We start from the raw sequence: 17,289 nt of genomic DNA, 5'->3' as shown, positions 1-17,289 counted from the left end.
TGTATCGAAGAAATCGAAAGATGCGGTGCGAATTTGTTCAAAAACAGTTTTTTGTTCAATCGAAGTTAATTGCCTATATCCGGGGATTAAACCACCCAACTTGGACGTTAATTTACACTGTTATGAAAACTCATATGTGGATATGTACGTAATGTGAAAGATATTGATTTGGAAAATGTATTGGAGGTAACCACTTTCCCTTCGATGGGACTCGAACCCATGACCCTACAGTACGCTAGACTGGTGCTTTAACCAACTAAGCTACGAAGGACCTCCGTCGGCCTTCGCAACCTAGCGGCTACTGAACGAGCTCGAGATTCCCAAATTGGACGCATAGTCCAATTGGATTTAGACCATTTCTAAGTTTTCATTCAAGCAGCGTATTTCCTGTGGCAATACTAGTGTCAGACACCTCGCTGTAGATGGAAGATGCACAGTGGAATCGCACTGGAACCATAAGCTCACGAGTCACGACGAAGACACAATAGTAGAGTTCCCTATACTTCATTGCAAGTTACCGACTGAAACTTCTATCAGCAGTTACAGCTTCCCCTATTCATCAACGGGTTATAGACCCAGAAATGGTTCCAGATCTACAACTTAGTGTCGATAAACTAGTCCCAAAGACTTTATCAAAGACCAACTAATTAAGTACCGTCGTCGGGGGGACAATGGGTCTGGGGGTGAGAATGGGTCAGCGCCTGCACCAACAGTCTGGAGGTCGGATGACAAAATCGTCCAGAAACGTCTCTTATAATTGAATCATTTGTTTGAGAAACTGCATAAGTCCATTTTACACTATTTCGAGAAAACAACAAAAAACTGTTTTTTTTAACAAATTTGCACCGAATCTTTCGATTTCTTTGATAAAGATCAATAGTTTTTTTCAGAACTCAACATCCTGGGGCACTTTCAGTGCAAAAAATGTAAGCAGTACTCCACAAAGTACGTGAACATATGTAGTTTCTCAAACAAACGGAATTTTATTCATACACTCCTGAAAAAAAAAAATTTTTTTCGTATTTTTTGCCTGAATATGTATTTTTGGACAAGGATTCAGAATATATAAAAATATTATTTTGGCCAAAAATGTAACATATGCAGTTTCTCAAACAAACGGTTCAATTGTCTTCTTGTCCTGAGATATGTTAAATCTATTCTACAAGCATTCTATGTAGTTGAAACAGTGACCCATTGTCACCTTCATTTGACCCATTGTCACTCGACGACGGTAACTAATCTTTTACGTAAGCGTAGTACTGGATCCATGAATCGGTTGTATATGTCGCGTGGCGCCGTGGGATCATGAATTGACTGCGTTAATCATGGGTAGCGTCGGTCGTACCGAATTTATCGGGGCAGATCAGCAAAAGTCTAAGAAGAGCTTTAATCCAAAACATTCAGAAGCTGGTCAGCAGAAGTCCTGAAGGAACTCGGACCAAAACATAAACATAGGGGACGAAGAGCTCAGGATGACTAGCTCGGTGTTTAGAGGGCCGAGCAGATGAACGAGGCGTGCACAGTATGTAATGAAAATTAAATTACGCGTAAAATAGAATCGCAAAATAAAATAAAATAGAAATGCAAATATAAACTTTATTTGATGTATTAAAACTATTTTCACATCAATCATGAATTTAATTGAGGTTGGAGGTTGATTTAAAATTAAAACGTTTATTTTTGTGTCCTTTTTTATGCTCCAAATAATGTGCGTCAAAATGAATGTAAATTTACAAAATATTTCAGGCTGTGTAGAGAAATGCAGAAATATGTATCGGATAGTGTGCGACTCCTCGTTGTAGACGAAAGATAAGTAGGAATAATGCGCCAGTCAGATGCATCTGCTCTTTTGTAATATCATAGAATATTGTTAGCCTGCGATATATTGTAGATATTTGTTGTTTAAATATAAGAGAGCTGCAGTTGCTGGCAGAAGTATCAGTCAGTAGACCGCCATAGGGTAAAGAAAACTCTAGTCTTGTGTTTTCTTTGTGAGGGAGTTCCCCTTGGCGTTGGGCGTTCAATGCAAATAAAAATTGTGAGCATAAACACTATTAGTAAGCCTGAAGTAAAAAAAGATTTTTTGTCCCGGGTATCCCGGGATTTTCGGGATTTCAAAAATCATATCCCGGGAATCGGGAAATCCCGAATTTTCCTAAATCCCGGGATTTTTCGTCCCGGCATGTCCCGGGATGAAAACTCTAGCTCCAACAAACAAATCACGTCTTACTAATTTTATCTTGAACCAACAGCACTATATCCGACTATGCGATGAATGAAATCGACTTTCATCAATGAAGCAACCGAGTCAGCTTCTTGATCTGTTCGTTGACAGATTAGTGTCTGCGCGGATATTTTCTCTTGGATCTCTGTTCACCGGCATTCAGCGTCAAAGGACCGCAGTGGAGAGCGGTTGGAAATAATGACTTAATTGATACCGTCGCGGTGAAGACCAGAGAGCTGATCGGGAACATTCCGCGAATAACGCAGCGCTTCGGAAAATTGCGCAGTCAATTACGACCGACTGCTGTCACATCCTTTCAAGTTGATTCACAACATACCTTTCAAACTGCCAATGATCCGTTGCTTTTGAAATCGTGGTGGCGTGGAACGTGCCAAGGAATGATCTGTAAAAAAAGGAAAAATGACAATAAATGAAGTGAACAATTGGCTAAAGAATGTAAATCATCTCGTATGTAATGGAATCTTTGATATGAAATTGCATGTTTACAATGACAGCCATTCATAATATCGCGAGTGATGATGCATCGATTAGATCAATTATAAAATTAAGGAGGATATTCATTCATTTCATTTATTTAGTCTACATCTATACAGATAACACTGAATCAACAATTTGACGCCACAATACACGGTTCGAGGCCGCATCTCTCCATCCTCGAATACGCCCCATGCTCGCCAAGTCGTTCTGCACCTGGTCTGCCCATCTCGCTCGCTGCGCTCCACGTCGTCTCGTACCTGCCGGATCGGAAGCGAACACCATCTTTGCAGGGTTGCTGTCCGGCATTCTTGCAACATGCCCTGCCCATCGTACCCTTCCGGCTTTAGCTACCTTCTGGATACTGGGTTCGCCGTAGAGCTGGGCGAGCTCATGGTTCATTCTTCGCCGCCACACACCGTCTTCTTGTACACCGCCAAAGATGGTCCTAAGCACCCGTCTCTCGAATACTCCGAGTGCTTGCAAGTCCTCCTCGAGCATTGTCCATGTTTCATGTCCGTAGAGGACTACCGGTCTTATTAACGTCTTGTACATGACACATTTGGTGCGGTGGCGCATCTTTTTCGACCGCAGTTTCTTCTGGAGCCCGTAGTAGGCCCGACTTCCACAGATGATGCGCCTTCGTATTTCACGACTAACGTTGTTGTCAGCCGTTAGCAAGGATCCGAGGTAGACGAATTCCTCGACCACCTCGAAGGTATCCCCGTCTATCGTAACACTGCTTCCCCAGGCGGACCCTGTCGCGCTCGGTTCCACCCACAAGCATGTACTTTGTCTTTGACGCGTTCACCACCAGTCCAACTTTTGTTGCTTCACGTTTCAGGCGGGTGTACAGTTCTGCCACCTTTGCAAATGTTCGGCCGACAATGTCCATGTCATCCGCGAAGCAAATAAATTGACTGGATCTGTTGAAAATCGTTCCCCGGCTGTTACACCCGGCTCTCCGCATGACACCTTCTAGCGCAATGTTGAACAACAGGCACGAAAGTCCATCACCTTGTCTTAGTCCCCGGCGCGATTCGAACGCCTGAGATCTTCACACAGTTTTGCACACCATCCACCGTTGCTTTGATCAGTCTGGTAAGCTTTCCAGGAAGCTGTTCTCGTCCATAATTTTCCATAGCTCTACGCGGTCTATACTGTCGTATGCCGCCTTGAAATCAACGAACAGATGGTGCGTTGGGACCTGGTATTCACGGCATTTTGAAGGATTTGCCGTACAGTAAAGATCTGGTCCGTTGTCGAGCGGCCGTCAACGAAGCCGGCTTGATAACTTCCCACGAACTCGTTCACTAATGGTGACAGACGACGGAAGATGATCTGGGATATCACTTTGTAGGCGGCATTAAGGATGGTGATGGCTCGAAAGTTCTCACACTCCAGTTTGTCACCTTTCTTGTAGATGGGGCATATAACCCCTTCCTTCCACTCCTCCGGTAGCTGTTCGTTTTCCCAGATTCTGACTATCAGTTTGTGCAGGCAAGTGGCCAGCTTTTCCGGGCCCATCTTGATGAGCTCAGCTCCGATACCATCCTTACCAGCTGCTTTATTGGTCTTTAGCTGTTGAATGGCATCCTTAACTTCCCTCAAGGCGGGGGCTGGTTGGCTTCCATCGTCCGCTGAACTGACGTAGTCATCTCCTCTGCTGCCTTGACTTTCATTGCCTGTACTCTCAGCGCCATTCAGATGTTCCTCGTAGTGCTGCTTCCACCTTTCGATCACCACACGTTCGTCCGTCAAGATGCTCCCATCCTTATCCCGGCACATTTCGGCTCGCGGCACGAAGCCTTTGCGGGATGCGTTGAGCTTCTGATAGAACTTGCGTGTATCTTGAGAACGGCACAGCTGTTCCATCTCCTCGCACTCCGCTTCTTCCAGGCGGCGTTTCTTCTCTTGAAAAAGGCGGGTCTGCTGTCTCCGCTTCCGTCTATAACGTTCCACGTTCTGCCGGGTACCTTGCTGCAGCGCGACCGCCCGCGCTGCGTCCTTCTCCTCCAGAATCTGTCTGCACTCTTCGTCGAACCAATCGTTCCGTCGACTTCGACCCATATACCCGACGTTGTTCTCCGCTGCGTCGTTAATGGCTGCTTTGACTGTATTCCAGCAGTCCTCAAGAGGGGCCCCATCGAGCTCACCCTCTTCCGGCAACGCTGCCTCGAGATGCTGCGCGTATGCAGTGGCGACATCAGGTTGCTTCAGTCGCTCTAGGTCGTACCGCGGCGGTCGTCGGTACCGAACATTGTTGATGACGGATAGTTTTGGGCGCAGTTTAACCATCACCAGATAGTGGTCAGAGTCGATGTTAGCGCCACGATATGTCCTGACGTCGATAATGTCGGAGAAGTGCCGTCCATCAATCAGAACGTGGTCGATTTGTGATTCTGTCTGCAGTGGCGATATACATCTTGCTAAACAAAAAATGTTTGTTAGCTAATAACTAAACCTCTTCGGTAACTTAGGGCTCTTTTTGTTCAATGAGACAACATAGGGTTACTGCTCCTGGACTTCATCTCATAGCTCCGATATTGGTCCTACGAAAAACAAAGCAATGAAAAGGTATTTGATTTGTTTATTATTTTTGTGATTTTTTTCAGCAGTGAGCATGCATGTTATCAAAAAGAAGCGAGTAAATTTGGTGCTGTATTTCTTTGTTTCGCGATGAGATGAATATATGTTCAGTGAAATGGAAAACGGAACAGTTCCCCTATAAATTGTAATTTGTGAAGCAGTTCTATTCTTTATTCACAGTTAGCAAATAACACGAATGGCGTGATAATTCAGGTAGGTTCCACTCATCCCGGGACACCATAATCGAATATCATCAGATAATCTATCGTTCAAGAAACATCACCACGATGTCACAATTTTAGAAAATTTATGTTCTTCCCACAGTTATCAATCTTCCACAATATCAGACTTTTGGCATCCTGATGGCCATCAACCGTCACTTTTGCACGCGTCAGTCGTCACATTCAATTCCAAACGTCTCTATTCCGCATATTTCAATCATCCTTCGTCCATCATCGCAGCCGCAGCATCCACCGCATCGCATCGCTCAGACAGAGCTCGTTCCATGTCCTTCTTGACAGCGAGCCATAAATTACCGATCGCTGTTCATCGAATGACTGTGCGTATCCAGTTACTTCGTTCCTAAACGGCCAAATATAATATCCTTAAGTAGGAATAAACTATCGTTCTCCCATCCGGGGCAGTAAACACAAACACACGCATCCAGACCACATGTGGAGGTTTTTGTCGCAGTCAGATCTCCACCACTCGCTGACTGACTGGCTGGGTTCCCGCGGCGGATGCTGAGGCTGCCCGCGTCGTCATGGGTTTTCGAGCATTTTTACGACGGTCGTTAAATAAAATTTGATACATGCACATTTCTGGTTTTGTTCTTTGGGCCGGGTCGCTCCACGGTTTGTGCTATGGAGGTTGTATGAGTTTGTGGCCGTGTTGGTATTTATTGATCGTTGGCGCGCGAAAGCGATCTACCCATTCAATTACGGGCTCCAATAACAGATATTACCTATCGATTTCACCCAAAGACAGTTTTCTGAGTGGTTGTTCAAAGAAAAACCTCTAAAAAATGGACAAAAGCAAGAAAAATATATTTCAGCTTGTTCAGTGAAATGTCCTCACCTGTCACAACACGTGTTAGTACTATTCCATATAATTCCTTAATTTTATATTCTAACGGATATTTATTTCGACCTTAACAGTAAGGCCGTCTTCATGTTATACACGCTTGAGCCTACCAAATAAACGATCTTGGATAAAAGGTCGTCTGGTCCAAGATACAGTTCTACGCGGATAGATGCATTTTATGCCGAAACTATATTTTTTAGAAAAAAATGTTGTTTTACAAAATTGTTAGAAATAGTAAGGCCGTCATAATGGTGCTACCAAAACAATAGGGTGGCCCATCGTATAAAAAAAAATAAAATATTTTTTTTATTTCTCAGAATACTGACATGTTATGTTCTTCAAAGTTGTAGCGCAGCTTATTCCAATAAATTTAGCTAAAAAAGCTTTTTCTGTAGCTTTTAAGTTGGCTGATTTAGAGCAATTTTACCTAATTGGATTAGGGTGCACCTAAAAAAACAGTATTTTTGATCTACTTTTTTTGTTTTAGATTTCTCGAAAAAGTCGTCTTCAGGTGACTTTATTTTCTGTGACGTCTCAAGTTTTATTAATTTTACTGAAGTCATATGTTTTCAAGTTATAGTTTCAGTAACTTAGACTAAATGATAACAAAATTCCAATCATTTAGTTCAAGTTACTGCAACTAGCGCTATAACTCCGTTATTAGTTGAATTCTAACAACGAACCATTGGGCAGAGTTGTAGAAAAACCTTCGCACTAGAAGTTCACCATACAACACATTTTGAAATTCAGCTTCTGGAATGAGTTATTGACAAACTACTAAATGATCTAACGCAAATTACTAAATGATCGATAACATCATTGATTGGGGGTCATGAAAGGAAGCGATATACGCGTCTTGATGTGTCTTCACAACCACTGACACCAACCAAACGATTCTCTGGATCTATGGAGAAACTTTCACTTCCTATCGCTAGGTCGCTGCAGAAGCTACCATGCCAAGCTACCAAGCTAAATTTTCTACAGCAACGTTCGCCGACGGCCAGCACTGATGCCCTAATGACGCAATCATAGCCATTTATCTGTATTTCACTTTGAAGAAATTTCGTTTCAAACTAACTCTTTTTTGTTTCAAATGGGGATTTTGAGAAAACCCGATTTACACTTCTTGAAACCTTGTTGAGAATTAGAACTACTAACTAGAAATTTTCACCTGAGTGAAAACCAAAAATTTCTGATAATTGTTCACTTTTAATCTTAACTGCTCGGAAAAGCAGCTTTTCTTTCCAAGTAAATTCATCAGAAAATATAACAAAATTTTCAATTATGCGTCTTTACAATTATCAGAAATCAAACGATTATCCGAATCTAACGAGAAAATTTAACTTCCTATAAGAAGGTATACCGTTGCACTATGGTCCAGGGTACAGATTTACGCGGAAAGATGCATTTTACTCCAAAACTATATTTTTTAGAAAAAACTGTTGTTCTACAAAATTGTTCGAAATAGTAAGGCCATTATTATGGTTCTACCGAAAAATAGGGTGGCCCATCATTAAAAAAAAATAGAAAATATTTTTTTTATTTCTCGGAATATTGACATGTTATGTTCTACAAAGTTGTAGCGTAGCTTATTCCAATCAATTTCGCTAAAAAAATTTTTCTGTAGCTCTTAAGTTGGCTGATTTAGAGCAATTTTACCTAATTGGATTAGGGTGTACCTTAAAAAACAGTATTTTTGATCTACTTTTTTTGTTTTAGATTTCTCGAAAAAGTCGTGTTCAGGTGACTTTTAGAGCTCAAAAAATGCAACTTTTGATGGGTAAATATGCTCAATATCTTTTTCCGATCAAAAGTTATAATCGTTTTTCTGTCAAAATTACATTTTTTTCATAAGTTGATATCTCCGGTTAGGGCAGACCAAAAAAATATTTTTACACGGCATTTGAAAGAGAAATTAATATTCTTTATTATGTCAAAAAATTGGGGATATGTTATTTTTTTATCTCAAGTTTTATCAATTTTACTAAAATCATGTTTTTTCAAATAAATTATTATAACTCGACAACGGAAGAGGATACAGACGATATTCTTATAGCAAAACACGCGTTTTGAAAAGCCCCAAAAGTCTTTAGAACATGACATTCGTGAGAAATGAAAACTAAAAAATCTACAGCTTTAACACTTTTTATAAGTTTTATCATTATCATCGTTTTGCAAGATTTACGAGAAAAGATGCATTTTCGTTCTGAAGCATACTTTTAAGAAGCAAAGTTTGTTCTACAAAGTTGTTCTGAATACTTGGGCCCTTGTTATAGAGTTACCGAAAAATAGGACGGGCCATTTTATAAAAATGTGATTGTTTTATTTTTATTTTGCGGAATATTGACATAAAATATTCTTCAAAATTGTAGCGCAGTTTTTTCCAATCAACTTTTTATGTAGCTCTTAAGCTCACTTTTTAAGAGCAATTTTACTTACCAGGATTAGGGTATCCTTTAAAAAACAATATTTATGATCTGCTCATTAATTTTTTTTTTTTTTCACGGGTGTCACCTTTTGAAGACTTTTGGGGCTTTTTAAAACGCGTGTTTTGCTATAAGAATATCGTCTGTATCTTCTTCCGTTGTCGAGTTAAATCAATTTATTTGAAAAAACATGATTTTAGTAAAATTGGTTAAACTTGAGATAAAAAAATAACATATCCCCAATTTTTTGACACAATAAAGAATATGAGTTCCTCTTTCAGATGCCGTGTGAATATATTTTTTGGTCTGCCCTAACCGGAGATATCAACTTATGAAAAAAATGTAATTTTGACAGAAAAACGATTATAACTTTTTATCGGAAAAAGATATTGACCATATTTACCAATAAAAAGATGCATTTTTTTGAGCTCTAAAAGTCACCTGAAGACGACTTTTTCGAGAAATATAAAACAAAAAAAATAGATAAAAATACTTTTTTTTTGAGTTACACCCTAATCCAATTAGGTAAAAAATAGTTTTGGCGTAAAATTCATCTTTCCGCGTAAATCTGTTTCCTGAACCATAGTGCGTTGTTGAATGTCTATAGACGCTACCGTCGCTTTGAGAATAAATTGTCTGCCACAACCACGGCCGACGGCCACCACTGATTCTGTTGGGATCGATAACAACGCAATCATTGCCGTTTAGTTGTATGTCATAAGCGGTAAATCATTGCGTGGCTGTCGTCGGAGACAGCATAATTGTGCAAGTGCATTTTTTTTTATCACCGTCAACTATGGTTGAAGAAAAATTTTATGCTGAGTAGAGATTACGATCTATTTGTAACCTAATGTTTACATGATATTATGATACTCAACCATAAAAATAAAATTCGGTCAAAGACGGGGGAATTGAACCCGGACCCTTCGCATATCTAGACTGACGCTCTAACCATCTGTACTATTTACCAAATGAGAAACGACGCGACCGAAGGCAATCATAATCCACGTTTCATGCTATGCGGATGTGACAAGTGAAAGGGTAACAGGGATAGCAATGAGTGATACGAGTGGAATAAGCACCATGCATATTTGTGTCCTTTTCCGTTATCAAGCTAAATGGAATCAGGAAGATTGTGTAGGTTAAAGTCATATTGCTGTACACGATTCATATACTTGTTTTAGGAGGAGCCAACGAGATTCGTTTGGATGTATTGATCGAAACCAAATAAACCAACTTAATGCAATGAGTTGTCTTAACAAGTATGACATTCTCTGATCGTTTTGAATGCGAGGTTTGATACAAAATACTTAATACAAAGAATGTCACACAGAATTGTTTTGGGTGTATGAATGTTCGCTAACTATTTCTGAACCACGTGACCGAAAAATATAGATGAAAGACGAAAAGCGTACACTGAAAACCAAAACTACCCAAAAGTGGGTTGTTTGCACTCAAAACCGTAGTTTGGGCCAATAACCCAAATTTGAGTAAAATGACTTTTCTGGCACTAGGTAGTTTGCCTTTAATCCCATGTAAACAATTTACCCAAAGCTGAGTTTAATTTATCCAAAGCGGACCTTGATCAACCCAAAATAGAGAATATTGAATTTACTCAAATTTGGGTTATTGGGCTGAGCAACCTCGGTGAGGTGTTTGCATCTTGCTCTAGTTTTGATAGCAATCATGGGGAAGAAAGAGAAAACTACCCAAATTTGGGTAATTTTTTTGTGCGATATTCTCATCAGTGCGTATATTAAACTCAAGCTTTGGGTTGATTTATCTGTCCGTGTAGGAAGAAGGCTACTGACAGAAGAAGACAGAAGAAAACAAAAATAAAAGGCCTAAGCTAATGAAGAAGAAGAGAACAAGGAAGAAAGATGAAGGTAAATATAATTAATTTGTGAGACTGAAAAACCATTTTTTCTAATGTAAAGTTAACATGAAGAAAGAAGAAACAAACCATAAAGACTGGAGGCAAAAAAGAAATAATAGAATAGGGTAGAAAGTAAAGTAAGGAGGCATATCGAGACAGGAAAAAAGAGGCAAAATGAGAAACAAGATTGAAGAATTTGTTGAGAATAATTTCCACCGGATTACTGTACGACATTCTGGCTTCGTGTCCGGCCCACCGCAGTCGTCCGATTTTCGCGGTGTTAACGATGGATGGTTCTTCCAACAGCTGATGCAAATCATGGTTCATTCGCCTTCTTCACGTACTGTCCGAAATCTGCACCCCACCATATATGGTACGCAGCACTTTTCTTTCGAAAACTCCAAGTGCGTGTTGGTCCTCGAGCATCGTTCAGGTCTCGTGTCTGTAGAGAACTACCGGTCTAATAAGCGTTTTATAGACAGTCAGTTTGCTACCGCGGCGAACTCTGTTCGATCGAACCGTTTTGCGGAGTCCAAAGTACGTACGATTTGCTGATATGATGCGTCTCCGAATTTCTTTGATATTTGATATCGTTATCGGAGGTCATCCGTGAGCCCAAGTACACGAAATCTTCAACCAACTCGTATTGGTCACCACCAATACAAACTCGTGGTGGGTGGTTTAAATTGTCCTCTCTTGAGCCTCTTCCTATCATGTACTTCGTCTTCGACGTGTTGGTGACTAGTCTAATCCGTTTAGCTTCTCTTCCCTTCCCTAATTTCCTAAGCAGTGTTTTTGATAATCAATTGTGTCACCCTCTTCAACTCACGGCTAACTGCGATCCTAGAGGATTTTTTTTCATTTTTTTTCTTGTTGAGAATCGGTCCTAAATAGATTTTTTCAACTTGCTTTGCTGGGAAAATTATTTTGATCTTCTTAGTGGAATGTCTTCACTTGTCATGAGACGAGTTTGTACCTTCCCATTTAATTCCACCACTTGATTGTACCTCGACAAATACGTATTTCGACCTCAACAGTGAGGTCGTCTTCAGTGTCTACTCGACTTACGTCGACTTAAGTCGAGTCAAGTACGAGACACTGAGACGACCTTACTGTTGAGGTGGAAATACATATGTGTCAAGGTACAATCAAGTGGTGGAATTAAATGGGAAGTGTGTGGTACTAGATAATGAACTTGCACGCCACCGCCACGTGATAGCCGTTATACGCCGTTATAGTCTTATGTACATGCATTCATTGCAAGCATTCATGCCTCAAGCTCATCGCAGCAACCCAGGATACCTCGCCCTCTTTCAGTTAAAGCCAATCGGACAGGTAAGACGTCTTTGCGCGGTGGTCCCCTTTTTCCCAAGCTCCATGTTAGAACTCCACAATGGCGATCCTGCCAGGAGTGAAAATTTTCAATCGAAGAAACCTAAGGAACCGACAGAAGCATTTTTTTAGAAAAGGGACCACTCAGAAAAGTTTGCAATTTCGCGATATAACATGAGTAACACATTACTGCTACTGAAAAAAAAATCAGGTTAGTGAGAATAAAAACATTAAAAACGAGATGAAACGGTAGTAGAACAAAGTGTACCAAGCGCGTCATGTTGCCGCGCTGCGCGAGTCAACCGCGCTGAGCGGGTTAAACGGACCACGCTGAGCGGGTCAAACGGACCGCGCGGGGACAAATAAAAAAACCCAGATTAATCCACCTAACGGTGATGGTGCCTTTCTCGACTTTCGTAAAATGTGTTTGCTTGAATGTAGATGAGCTAGTAGCTAGGAGTAAAAAAGAAAAACTTCTTTGTCCGTTCTATGAAAATCGGATTATTTCAAGCCAAGATATTTTAGATCCAGTTGAAAACGCGAGATCTCGGTTCGGTTTTCAACTTGATCTACAATATGCTAATAAGAATTTCTACAATTTTTTTCCTTTTCCAATCTTTTTGATGTACATACCCCTGTTTTATTTTACCCAGTTATATATTTTAAGTATATCACATTTGGATGTTTGTTAAACTGAAGCTCTGACTACACAAAAAGAAAACGAAAATGTCATTCCCATCAAGCGAGCGGAGGGCAATATTTGTTTTGATATGAATCTCATGACCGTCCTTCTGCCAAACTCCCGTATGAAGATGGGAGGGAAGTGTATCAGTGTGGAAGCATCCGATAGTTCGTTTTCGGAGAGAAATTATAGCCTTTCGGTACAACTTTGTAGCACAAGAAAGGCAAAAAGTATTTTGGCCATAATTTCTAAGGTTATTGTCCAAGCTGGTCAATTTTCAATAGAAAATAATAGAATAGGATTCCGCGTCCAATGCAATTTGTTGTGAGTAAATCGATTGAGGGTAAGTGCATTAAAAATGAGCTAGACTTTTTTACGCGCTTTTTTATAACATAAAGCATTTTGGCCATAATTTTTGTGCCCATAGTCCGATCTTCCAAATTTTCAATAGAAAACAATACGACAGGATCTCGCGTCGAATGGAATTTGTTGCAAGTAAATCGGATGAGAATAAGTACCAAAAAAGTGAGCTAAACTTTTCGCACTTTTGGTGCACGCACCGTACACACATACATACTAGAGTGGGGCGCGGTTGTATGGAAAAACGCAAACTTCGTCCGATCAAGTGAGATCAAGGTTTTTCTGAATCGTTTTGGGGTCCCAATCAACTGTGCAAAATATGGGCTCGATTGGTTGCAACCTCGCATGCCGCATCGCGTTTTAAATTTACATGGAGATTAGTATGGGAAAACGTACTTTTTTACAATTTTGCTCTTAGCGGCTTCAATTTATCATCAATCACGTGACTCAATACGTTAGCATCTAGTCTGGAAGATGCTGAAAGACTTTGCCGAAGAAGGTACGTAGCTGGAAGGTCTACAAAAAATGTTATTACGTTTCGAAAATTGATTGGGTAAACCATATGCAAGAAATCAATGTTTCTGTCAGCACTACCGGACAACCTATGGTTCTCGAAGGACAAAACCCATCTTCCTTCTCGTCGGATTTTTTTCTTTGTGAAATGAATCCGGATAGCTCCCATTAGCTCTAAAGCCCTAGGGTAAAGTGCCCAATAGTGGACCCTCAACCAATAGTGGACCCTCCAGCCATTTTTTCATTATTACAGCACAATGGAAACATTTTGCTATGAAATTCCATCGGGAGAACCTACCTTACAGTCCTATGATTTGATTACATGCATTAAAAATGCAATGGAAAGTAAAATTAGATGATTTTTTACAATTCTATAAAAAATAAACACGAAAATGTACATTATAGGAATATTTTGGGGGGTCCATAATAGGGAAGAAGAACGTCCCGAAACGAAACATGAAAATCAAATGAAGTATCGACTATAGGGAAGCAATTTCCTATTATGGACCCCCAGGGGGTCTACTATAGGGCGAATTCAGTCCGACTTTAAAATGTTAATTTCGAAGAATAACGTCGAGTATTTGAGTGTTTTATGTATGTATCGTGAAGAGGAGATGCAGAGCTTGATATTAGATATCACGCAAAACTAATATTTTGAAAATTTCCACTCATTATGCCCGGAAGAGCAAAATTTCGCTACTAGGGGGTCCACTATTGGGCATTTTACCCTATAATATCAATTATTTTGAAATAACACTCAATTAAATTATTGGTCTACGTAGTACGGCAGTGCTGGCAGAATAAACGATTTTTGCATATAGTTTGAACACTCAATGTTCTAAGCGTTATAACTTTTTCGTGGACGTTCCAGCAACGTGCCTTCTTCAGCAAAGTGCTTCGGCATCCTTTGGGTTATACTTTAACGCAATGTGCCACTTGGTTTACGATGAACTGAAGCCTTTAGTAGTAGAAATGCAAAAATGTACGTTCTCTCATACTAATTTCCATACAAACTTCAAACGCGATGCGGAAAGCGAGGAAGCAACCAATCGGTCCCAAATTCTGCACAGTTGTTCAGGACCCAGAATGGCTTTGAAAAACCATTGATTTGAAAAAATGACCATGACGCCCCACTCTAATACATACACACACAGAGACATCATCTCAGTTCATCGAGCTGAGTCGATTGGTATATAACACTATGGGTCTCCAGGCCTCCTGTAAAAGTTTGGTTTTGGAGCGAACAAATAGCCTTTTCGTATACTTTGTAGACAAAAAGCAAAAATGGCGTTTCGGTCTTAACTTCCGATCCCATATTTCGATCTGGCCAATGTTCAATAGGACACATTGGGACAGGATACTGCGTCGAATGCAACTTGTTGCGAGCAAATGAACTGAAAATAAATGCCTAAAAATGAGTGACATTCTTTACGCGATTTTTTCGTAAAAGTTTGCATTTTAGCCATAACTGGCCAATTTTCAATAGGAAAAAATGGGACAGGAATCTGCGTCGAATGCAACTTGTTGCGTGTAAATCGATCAAGGTTAGGTGTCCGAAATATAGGTAACATTTTTTTTGTGATTTTTCTATTAAAAAAGGTAGTTTGGCCATAACTTCCGATCCCATAGTCAGACTTGGTCAATTTTCAATAGGAAACAATGGGAAAGGATTTTGCGTCGAATGCAATTTATTGCGAGCAAATCGGTTGAGGATAAGTGCCCGAAAAATGAGTGACATTTTTTACGCGATTTTTGCGTATAAATTTGTATTTTGGCCATAACTTCCGATCCCATAGTCCGACCTGGCCAATTTTCAATAGGAAACAATGGAAAAGTATTCTGCGTCGAATGCAATTTGTTGCGAGCAAATCGGTTGAGGATAAGTGCCCGAAAAATGAGTGACATTTTTTACGCGATTTTTGCGTATAAATTTGTATTTTGGCCATAACTTCCGATCCCATAGTCCGACCTGGCCAATTTTCAATAGGAAACAATGGAAAAGGATTCTGCGTCGAATGCAATTTGTTGCGAGCAAATCGGTTGAGGATAAGTGCCCGAAAAATGAGTGACATTTTTACGCGATTTTTACGTATAAATTTGTATTGTGGCCATAACTTCCGATCCCATAGTCCGACCTGGCCAATTTTCAATAGGAAACAATGGGAAAAGATTCTGTGTCGAATGCAATTTGTTGCGAGCAAATCGGTTGAGGATAAGTGCCCGAAAAATGAGTGACATTTTTTACGCGATTTTTGCGTATAAATTTGTATTTTGGCCATAACTTCCGATCCCATAGTCCGACCTGGCCAATTTTCAATAGGAAACAATGGAAAAGGATTCTGCGTCGAATGCAATTTGTTGCGAGCAAATCGGTTGAGGATAAGTGCCCGAAAAATGAGTGACATTTTTTACGCGATTTTTGCGTATAAATTTGTATTTTGGCCATAAGTTCCGACCACATAGTCCGACCTGGCCAATTTTCAATAGGAAACAATTGGAAAGGATTCTGCGTTGAATGCAATTTGTTGCGAGCAAATCGGTTGATGATAAGTGCCCGAAAAATGAGTGACATTTTTACGCGATTTTGCGTACAAATTTGTATTTTGGCCATAACTTCCGATCCCATAGTCCGACCTGGCCAATTTTCAATAGGAAACAATTGGAAAGGATTCTGCGTCGAATGCAATTTGTTGCGAGCAAATCGGTTGAGGATAAGTGCCCGAAAAATGAGTGACATTTTTTACGCGATTTTTGCGTATAAATTTGTATTTTGGCCATAACTTCCGATCCCATAGTCCGACCTGGCCAATTTTCAATAGGAAACAATTGGAAAGGATTCTGCGTCGAATGCAACTTGTTACGAGCAAATCGGTTGAGGATAAGTGCCCGAAAATGAGTGACATTTTTACGCGATTTTTGCGTACAAATTTGTAATTTGGCCATAACTTCCGATCCCATAGTCCGATCCTGCCAATTTTCAATAGGAAACAATGGGAAAGGATTCCGCGTCGAATGCAACCTGTCGCGAGCAAATCGGTTGAGGATAAGTGCCCGAAAATGAGTGACATTTTTACGCGATTTTTCCGTATAAATTGGTATTTTGGCCATAACGTCCGATCCCATAGTCCGACCTGGCCAATTTTCAATAGGAAGCAATGGGAAAGGATTCTGCGTCGAATGCAACTTGTTGCGAGCAAATCGGTTGAGGATAAGTGCCCGAAAATGTGTGACATTTTTACGCGATTTTGCGTATAAATCTGTATTTTGGCCATAACTTCCTATCCCATAGTCCGACCTAGCCAATTTTCAATAGGAAACAATGGGAAAGGATTCTGCGTCGAATGCAATTTGTTGCGAGAAAATCGGTTGAGGATAAGTGCCCGAAAATGAGTGACATTTTTACGCGATTTTGCGTATAAATTGGTATTTTGGCCATAACTTCCGATCCCATAGTCCGACCTGGCCAATTTTCAATAGGAAACAATGGGAAAAGGATTCTGCGTCGAATGCAACTTGTTGCGAGCAAATCGGTTGAGGATAAGTGCCTGAAAAATGAGTGACATTTTTACGCGATTTTTGCGTATAAATTTGTATTTTAGCCATAACTTCCGAGCCCATAGTCCGATCTAGCCAATTGTCAATAGGAAACAATAGGAACGGGATTCTGCGTCGTACGCAATTTGTTGCGAGCAAATCGGTTGAGGATAAG

General features: G+C 40.3%; 1 long non-coding RNA gene across 1 annotated transcript in view; it reads right to left on the bottom strand.

Moving 5' to 3' along the window:
• Positions 1-2,559: 2,559 nt before the first annotated feature.
• Positions 2,560-17,289, bottom strand: part of LOC134220167 (uncharacterized) — a 261,467-nt gene continuing 246,737 nt past the window's right edge. Inside the window, exon 4 of the long non-coding RNA XR_009981789.1 lies at positions 2,560-2,627. This is a non-coding gene — a long non-coding RNA (uncharacterized LOC134220167). The remainder of the gene's footprint in view (positions 2,628-17,289) is intronic.

Source organism: Armigeres subalbatus, chromosome 3, assembly GCF_024139115.2.
Source record: "Armigeres subalbatus isolate Guangzhou_Male chromosome 3, GZ_Asu_2, whole genome shotgun sequence".
Classification (NCBI taxonomy): domain Eukaryota; kingdom Metazoa; phylum Arthropoda; class Insecta; order Diptera; family Culicidae; genus Armigeres; species Armigeres subalbatus.
Note: the sequence above shows the minus strand (reverse complement) of the source record. Positions and strands in the feature narration are given on the sequence as shown.